Below are 9391 nucleotides of genomic sequence, written 5' to 3'. Positions count from 1 at the left end.
TTCAAACATTGAAGAAATTAAAATTAAGAATGTTTATCTTTTCTAACATTGTTGAAATTTTTGTCTTTTTTTTAGTTGAATCCATCTCTACATATAACACTACGCCAAATTTAGCTTTTAGCAGCACATCTACGAAATCGCTGCTATAGGTTTCGCTAAAAACAAAACTAAAAAACAAAGGAAAAAAACGCTACTATAGGGAATTCTACGAAAGCACTTTTAAAAAGCGCTTTCTAAGGCTACCTTAAGAAAGAGCTTTATAAAAGCGCTGCTATAAGGTAAGATATGAAAGCGCTGCTATAGGAGTAGGCTACGAAAGCGCAGCCTTAGGTCTACCTACGACAGCGCTTTTGCCTAAACAAAAAGCGTTGCTAAAACCTATAGCAGCGCCACCTACGGCAGCGCTTTTAAAGCCCAAAAAAGCGCTGTCGTAGGTCTTTTATGGCATAGTGGTAGCCAAAATTAGTAGAACCACACACATAATTATTTTTTGATAGATTCGAGTAGATTCACATAAACTCGTATAGATCGCGAGTCTATGGCGAGTTTACCTGTCTAAATTTTTTTTTTTGAAAAAAACTAAAAAAATGGTCAAATTCTCCAAAAGTCTGTTATGAGTTTCTTATAAGAAACTCATAACAGACTTTTGGAGAATTTGACCATTTTTTTGGTTTTTTTCAAAAAAATAATAATTTAGAAAAATATTTAGACAGGTAAATTCGCCATAGACTCGCGATCTATACGAGTTTATGTGAATCTACTCGAGTCTATCAAAAAATAATTATGTGTGTGGCTCTACTAATTTTGGCTACCTAGACTCATAAACTCGTACAAGCTTACGAGTCTACGCGTGAATTTGACAGCCATGCTTCACACAACAAATAACCAACTTTATTTATAACAAAAAATTAAATTGAAAAAAAATAGACATAATATCTTAATTAATTTTCTATTTCAAACTAATGAAATCTCAACCTCGGTACACATTAAATACTTTTTTATTATATGTAAACATCAAACTCAAGATAATCATTATACATCTAGTTCAATGACTCACTAGTTAAATAATATGTAAAAGCTAGTTCCTCCTAAACATGTAAAATGAGATCCATCAAAAGCATTAGAAACAACATTTGGACATTGATTATCTAAAAGTTGTGTGTATGGATTCTGCGCACATTTTTGAGGTGAAGCATATTCACCAGTGCAACAATACTTTGGCTCCTTAGTGAAATAACAGGGACTCTTGCAAGCCAAGCAATCTTTCTCCCTTCATTACTATACACAACCAACCAATTGGGACATTCACCGTTTATATTTCTAATACACATAATTTTCTCGCATTTGGATTCAATTGGGGTTTATGTAACAGGCACACTGAAGCCTTCTTTCAGGTTAACTTCATAGGAACTTCTACCACCTTTTGGAGCCAAATTTAACTTCACTTGAGTCACGGGAGGGTGTGGTTTGATTTCCAAACACAACATCTTTTTAGTTCGACAGTCTCCAACGTCACAACGAAAACCGCTATTAGGGTCTTCACTACAACCAGTTCTAGCCCATATTGTACCTGACCTTGAATCAGGAACTTTAAGGTCATATTGTTGGTGAGAATCCAATTTGATCCCAGTGGGATTCACTATATCTCCTTTTTCTGTATAAACAGCTGGCCAAATTGTTTCATCGCCACCATTTATAATCGTCACACTAGTTCCACTAGCATACGCAAACAAAATGCTGAGAAATATTATGAAACACGTCATAAACACTAGACTCGTCATTCAAGAAATTGACGATGTTATTTTCTAATCAACTAGTATTTATATTAAGGTTTCTCAAGCAGCTTTGGAAAAAAATTCTTACATGAAAAACATAAATAAAAGGCATATATATATATATATATATATATATATATATATATATATATATATATATATATATATATATATATATGAGGGCATATCATATGAGAATGACATATTTATATGAGAATGTGAGAATGAATCTGAACCATTGAATTTTTAAATAAATGGTGGAGATTATGGGTGAATCTTTTTTTCTCTCTCCTATATCATTTATTTCAAAATCTATGAGAAAGAAAAAAAAGAATCACATATAATCTCCACCATTTATTTTAAAATTCAATGGTTAAGATCCATTCTCACATTCTCATATAAATATTACATTCACATATGATATGCCCTATATATATATATATATATATATATATATATATATATATATATATATATATATATATATATATATATATATATATATATATATATATATATATATATATATATATATATATATATATATATATATATATATATATATCAGGATCAAATGACACTAAGAACACATCGGTGGATGCTTCACAAAGTTTAATAAATTTGTGTCAGAAAAATCAGAATTTTAACTATGTTATCATTGCAATATTTTTCCAAGGGGTGCTTTGTATGACACTGTAGTAAAACAAGCCAGCCGTCCGTTCTCATTAAAGTACTTTATTAGTAAATTAAAATATTAAAAACCAATTAAAAAGAATAAAAAACATTTTCAAAATGTTTTCTTTCCTCAGTCACACCTAAATACGGGTGCAGTTACCGTGCATAGATAAAAATCTATACACCATGCATAGATTATTATGGATCCTTGGATCATTGGATCAAATTCTAAACATCAGTTGTTATTACTCAATACTCAATACTCACCACTCAATACTCAATACTCAATACTGGATTAAAAACATGATCCAATGACTTATGTAAGCTTATGCATGGTGCATAAATAAAATCCTTATGCATATTAGCCAAAGCTCTCAAATACTATGTCAAAAGAGAGTTTACGCAACACCTTTTTTACCAGCGTTTATTAAAAAAACACTGATAAAACATACAAGAGGATATTAGGTATCGCTTTTCAAAATAAGTGTATTCTAAGGTATCCATATTAGACCGTGTTTTATTGTATAAGGCTATTGTAAGTTTAACCAAAAATAAAACAAAAATTTAATTTATATATTAGACAATGTTTTTCTTGCTCAAAATTACCAAGTGCTTCCTCAAATATACATAAGATAACGCCCAAAAATAAATAAGAAACGCTGCCTAAAATTGAAAAATTAAAACGTAGCTCTAGCAGCGCTTATTTTAAAAAGCTCTGTTTATGGTTAGAAATTATAATGCACCTTTCGCAACGCTATTTATAAAAAGTGCTGATTAAAGTTTAAAATCTAAAACATTGCTCTACCAACGCTTAAAAAGTTCTGTTTATGGTTAGAAAAGTTATACCGCACCTTTAGCAGCAATTTTTATAAAAAGTGCTGTCTAAAGTCAAAAAGTAAAACATGACTCTACCTGCACTTATTTTAAAAAGCACAGTCAATGGTAAGAAAAATTATAATGCAGCTTTAACAACACATTTTATAGGCGTTTTCTAAAGTCAAAAACATTATAACGTGGCTCTACATCCCTTATTTTAAAAAGAGTTGTCTATAATCATCAAAATTATAACGCACCTTTAACATCGCTTATTATAAAAAATCGCATTTAGACATTATAATTATATTTCAAAAAATTATTAAAATTTTCACTAATTATATTTAAAAAAAAAAAGTAGATAGAAAGGGAAAAAAAGTAGATGGAAAGGGGGTTCGAACCCAAAACCTTTCATTGATGCACGACTTACTTGGCGGTTGAAGCTTACCTAATTTTCGGCAATAATTCTTCCAAATATTATATTAACTAAGAGATTTAATCAAATTAGACCTAACCCAACCCGCGAACACCCTTACTTATCCTCTCCATACCACTCTTTATTGACCTCTCCAATAATAATAAAGAAAGGCTTAAGCGAAAAGCGTTTAACTGACGGGCTACTAAGCGCAACTTATAATATTGATTCTCACAATCAACAATTAAAGGAGGCTACACTAGAGATTGAGAATCTAAAGGGGTGGTATAATCAGGCATTACGAGATAAAAGGACGACATAGATAGACTTAGAAGCACAATTTCAAGAAATAGCTAGTAAGCAACGCCCAAGTTCAAGAAGAAAAGATTCAAAGCCTCCTCACGAGTCTTCGAGAAAGCCAAGAGAGGGAAGTAATGGAACGTATCTAGAGAGTGAAACTGAAGTACATTTCTCCTAAAAAATGCAAGATTATAAAGAAGTCATTCAAGAATTAGATGACTTCTGAAAGGAATTCCATATACCTGCAGAACTCTATGAGATGGTAAAAGCTAAAAAGGAATACTGGGAAGCATAATATGTTATCATAACCCGAGCAGGACAAGACAATAGATGCATAATCCCGACACTCTACAAGGATTATAGGATGTATAATGACAAGCATGAAAAGCTCTCCTTCCTAGCAAACAACCTCATTATTGATATCCCTAGAAGTTTGAAAGAAGCTGAAGCTACAATGGTCCTTTTTCCAAAAGAAGTTGAAGACTTCCTTAAGCTTTGTAGGGGAATGGTGGATGGTTTTATGGAGGAAATTCATAAGTGTTGTTAGGATTTTTAGTTTCCTTTTTATTATTTCATAATTCAGTAATTTGTTTTCGTGTGTTTCCCATTCTAGTATTTGTTTGCGTTTGGATTGTATTCCTATTTTGAGGATTGTTATGTTTCCTATTATTTAATAAAAAGTACTTTGTTTCAGTATTTTATACTCTCAAGATGCTCATCAATAAAAAGTAAGAACCAAAAAAAATATATGGAAAAAAAGATGAATGATTAAAAGAAGCTCCTGTTGAATAAGACATGAAAATAAAATCTTAGCATAATCATATGCATTCATTCATCCAAACATTACATTACATTTCATACAAAAAACTCGTGTTTTTTTACATCATCTCCAGTTAAATCATCAAGTAAAACAAACTGACTTCCCGACCTCCCTACTGAACAAGGGCTCATAAAAAAAAGCAATGGAACAAATCGAGCAAAATCAAGCTTCCTACCAAGAAGATTTGGAACAAGTGAAAGGAAATATTGACGCAATGAAAGGGGAAATAAGCCAAGTCCTGCTTGCTCTGAAAACCATCATAGCAAGGAAAGACGAGATTCCCAAGGTAGCCTTTGACGAAGTAGCATGAACCATGAGTATATCTAGAAATTGCCCACAAAGAAAAGAGCCAGAATCAGCCCTACCAATGCAACCCCTACTCAACCAGAGACCATCTTGACTCACACTGAAAGTTTTGTCCCTTTGCCTCTAAAGGCATGGGCATCCCATACTCTACAAATCCTAAGTAACGTGGATAACTATATCAATTTACAATATGGAGAACATGATTTGAAAGTTATATCTCAAAGGCCTCAACACAAAGGGCTCCACATCAATATTGTTGAAGATCCAATGGCGACCAATCAATTCAAGGGCATAGAAGAAAGATTAAAAGTTGTGGAAGGTTATGATGCCTTCGATGTTGGTGCTTTAGAAATGTGTTTGGTACCTGATGTTTTGATTCCTCCTAAATTCAAGGTGCCGAAATTTGAGAAATATGAGAGAATCACATGCCCAAGAAGCCATCTACGCATATACTGTAGAAAAATGGCTGCTTACACTCATGATTAAAAGCTGATGATTCATACTTTTCAAGACAATCTGAGTGGAGAGTCCTTAGATTGGTATATGCAACTGGAGCAAACATATATCCGGACATGGGATAATCTTGCCCATGCCTTCTTAAAACAATACAAGTACTACTTGGATATGGCTCCTAACCGCATACAACTCCAAATTCTATCTCAGAAGATTGAAGAATCCTTCAAAGAATATGCACAATGGTGGAGGGAAATGGCAGCAAGAGTGCAACCACCACTCCTCGAGAAAGAATTGGTAGATATATTCATGAGTACTCTACAGAAAGTTTTTAACTTCTGAACGGTATTGGGTTTATCTGACTCTGAACATATATTCACAAAGTGTAAAACTTCAATTATATGAACAATGAGTTCTTAAGAATTTTCCTCACACTCTTTAGATTACTTTAATGCAGATCAGAAGTACATGTTGTACTACCTGATGACTCATCAGAAGATGAATATTCCCTCAATCTTGTTATACTATCTGAGGTATACTATCATCAAACTAGAACCACTGATAATGAGAACAAGAAAATTCCTTCCTATATTCCTTTTGGAAGGCCCCTGCCTGATATATTTGTAGAGAGTGGTTTAGTCAGATTTCTGACTGAGGAAGCAAAGTTCACAAAGTTCTTTCATTCTAACCTGTCTTAGAATATCTAGTGAACTTGTTCAGAGTTCCTCGGTTAAACATCAAACAAACAAACGTTAGTGGTAAATGCGTATAAGATTATTTGAGTTTTCCATTCTTTTCAAGATCTATCAAAGTCATTATATTTCTCCCCATTTTTAACATCATCAAAAAGTTAGAAAACATGTTAAATTATGATAGTGAACCTCTAAAATGAATTCATTCAAAGCAATGTAATAAAGAATAGAGCCAAAGTTATTTTATTAAACCAATGAAGGAGTACACCAGATGAAAAGAAAAGACTTAGAATTAACAGAATAAGACAAAAACTAGCCAAAACAAAGGTTTTCCATGAATACAATAGCTAAGATTTTAATCATCAAAATCTTCAATCGCGTCCACTCTAGCACATCTTATCTCAACCAGTGCATATTCCAGTCCAATCCTTTTTTCACTTTCTAGATCCCATCTCGAAATATTATCTCAGGCAGTATCCTTTCATACGGAATGTAGGTGTCATACCCAAAAATTTGACCGTCATATTCCAAGATGTTTTTACTCACCTGACTTGCAATTGCTCAAGACAGTGCAAGCTCACTCTTCTCATAAGCACAAGATCCAAAACTAGGGTTTCTGATTTAATCAAGGAATTTGAACTTTTGATACCACAAGTGGATTCCATGGTCTCTCATATGATTCAAAGTATCCTCATGCCAAGTTTCAAGCCCTGATTCAAAAGATTGCTCACTCAATGGCCCAAGCAATCAATAATCGACTAGTTGACCTAAAGGTCAAACTATGGTCAAACCACAGTTAAAACTCCTGATTTTTTGGTCAACATAAATATTTTGATGTCACATTCATCATTTGATCAAGTTTTGATCATGATTCCTCAAGGAGATCTCAGAAATCATCAAAAGTCCAAGTTGCTAATTTAGGGTTTCTAGGAGAAAGTCAACCCAACTTTGACTGATCATATCTCTCTCATACGTTATCAAAAATTCCTCAACCAAAGCTCAATTTGAAGGAAATTCAATTCTCTACAACTTTGATGTTGGGTCCAAGATCCATAAATGCTTCTGCATAAGAGATATAGGCCAAAACATTACAAGTCCTTCTAGAAGATCGCAAAAAGCTGTTTTTTGTCAGGAGCAATATCATCAAGATAAAATCTCCAAAAGCAAAATATGTTTGAAAGTGGCTTGTAGAGGACATCTTGGGCTTTCCAAAAAGTCATAGAATATCTTCATATGACAAATTTTGAATGAGTTATGGCTTGCGCAAGTTGGGCGATTTTTGAGAAATGCACATAGAGCAGAATGAAGAATTTTGAGTTTTTGAATCAATGGGCCTAAGATATGGATTCCAAACACATACACGGGCTTCATATTCACTCCTAAACTAATTATTTTGTTTTTATAATATTTATTTTATTTATTTGAATTTTAATTCATTTAAATGCAAATAAATCACATAAAACATGAAATAATAAGTTTTCAATCAAAGATTCAATTACCAATCAAATCCAATCATCCAAAGATCATAATATTGGCCAAATTTCGTGATTAAGAAGATTGGAAAGAGAGGGATATGATATTGAGGCAAAAATAGAAAGATTACATCCTATGTTTTCCAATTTTTCAAGTGACCAAAACTAAAGGATCCAAGCCCGTAATTTTTGACCTAAACTCACCCCTTATATACTCTTAACAACACTGAGCCAAAGGAAAAAAAACGAGAGGAAGAACTAGGGTTTCAAAGATCAAAATATCAAGAGAAAATTCAAAATTCGTATGGCCCTCTCCAAATATTCTCAAACCAAACCGACCATCCCATCACCCTCTTGAGATGTTAAAAGGTGGATCTTGATCGAAGGAGAGGTCTGGAATCGCTCAGAATGAGCATCTCACATTCACAAAATTGGTTCACATCTTAGTTTTTTGTATGCTATATATTATGACATCTCAATGTAATTTGAAGTTACTTATGCATTCCTGAATTCAATTAAAACTGTTTTAACGTTTTGCATGTGAATTTTAGGATCGGGATAGCATCTTGCCATTGTTAGGGCAAAGAAAAAAACATGCTTCGGGTTTCATGATACAGACCTCTATAGCTCAAAATAATTACACCATTGAATTTGCCTCGGTCCAATTAGAGTGTCTGGGTTCCTTTTTCTGTTGATTTCTTCGTGTTTTGTTATTTGGATTCGTTTGCAGGTTTGCTACGATGGGAGTTTGCAGCCAGTTCGTAGTAAAAGCATGGCAAGATCGTAGCTAAATCCCCCAGGCTGGAACGTTGAAGACGATGAACAGGAGTCCTGGCTTTGGCACGCGTGGAGCATCGTGGTTGGTGGGTCAGCGTTTCAACGCACTCTCTCCTGTTCTAATTGGTCGGTCAATATTTCAATTTTCTCTCACTCATTCTGATTGGGCAGTCGCATGGTTTGTGGGTCCGCGTTGAATTCTCACCACTAACGTCAATTATTGTTTATATTATTTTTGGATAATTATATAAACAGATAAAGCAATTGGCATTGTTGGTAAGAAGCGTTGGCATGTAGCGTGAGGGCTTGGGTTCGAACCCTACCCTCAACGCTTTATTTTTTAATAACTTGAATGTTGTAGTTTGCCAGCAGATCCAGCGTGCTACCCCCATGAAAGGCCACGATGCACCCTCCTATCACTACCATTGGATTTACATAGAGCTAGATCAGAGGGACCACAAGAGCGTCCCCACAGTACACCCTAAGGAGCCTTCCACACTGAAACAAGCGCAGCTGCTGGGCTTTCTGTTTTGGGCCCGACACCCAGCTTCTCAGCATGCACCCCCCAGGTTTATTTAAATCATTCTATTCCTTTTTTTAAATTTGTTTAAATTTCTTTTTAATACAAAAAACAATAACTAAAAATAAAAATAGTTTATGTAGATTTAACTTTAGGATTTAATTTAAATTAGGGTTATATTTAATTTTGGTTTTTAAGATAGGTTTTTTTAGGTTTAGTTAATTAATTTTTATTTTAGGCTAATAATTTAATCTTAGGCTAATTAATTATTTTTTTAGGTTTTCAAACCCTGATTTCATTTTTGGCTAACCATTTTCATCATGACTATTAATCATTGTTTTCCCTAACCCTAAAAACATTAGGTAGGTGTTGC

The 9391-nt window shown here is 33.5% G+C and overlaps 1 pseudogene; it reads right to left on the bottom strand.

The window, feature by feature from the left end:
* Positions 1-1056: 1056 nt before the first annotated feature.
* Positions 1057-1763, bottom strand: LOC131596971 (thaumatin-like protein 1b; annotated as a pseudogene).
* Between the last annotated feature and the right edge of the window lie 7628 nt (positions 1764-9391).

Source organism: Vicia villosa, linkage group LG4, assembly GCF_029867415.1.
Source record: "Vicia villosa cultivar HV-30 ecotype Madison, WI linkage group LG4, Vvil1.0, whole genome shotgun sequence".
NCBI classification, from domain to species: Eukaryota; Viridiplantae; Streptophyta; class Magnoliopsida; order Fabales; family Fabaceae; genus Vicia; species Vicia villosa.
This window is presented reverse-complemented; position numbering and strand designations above follow the sequence as displayed.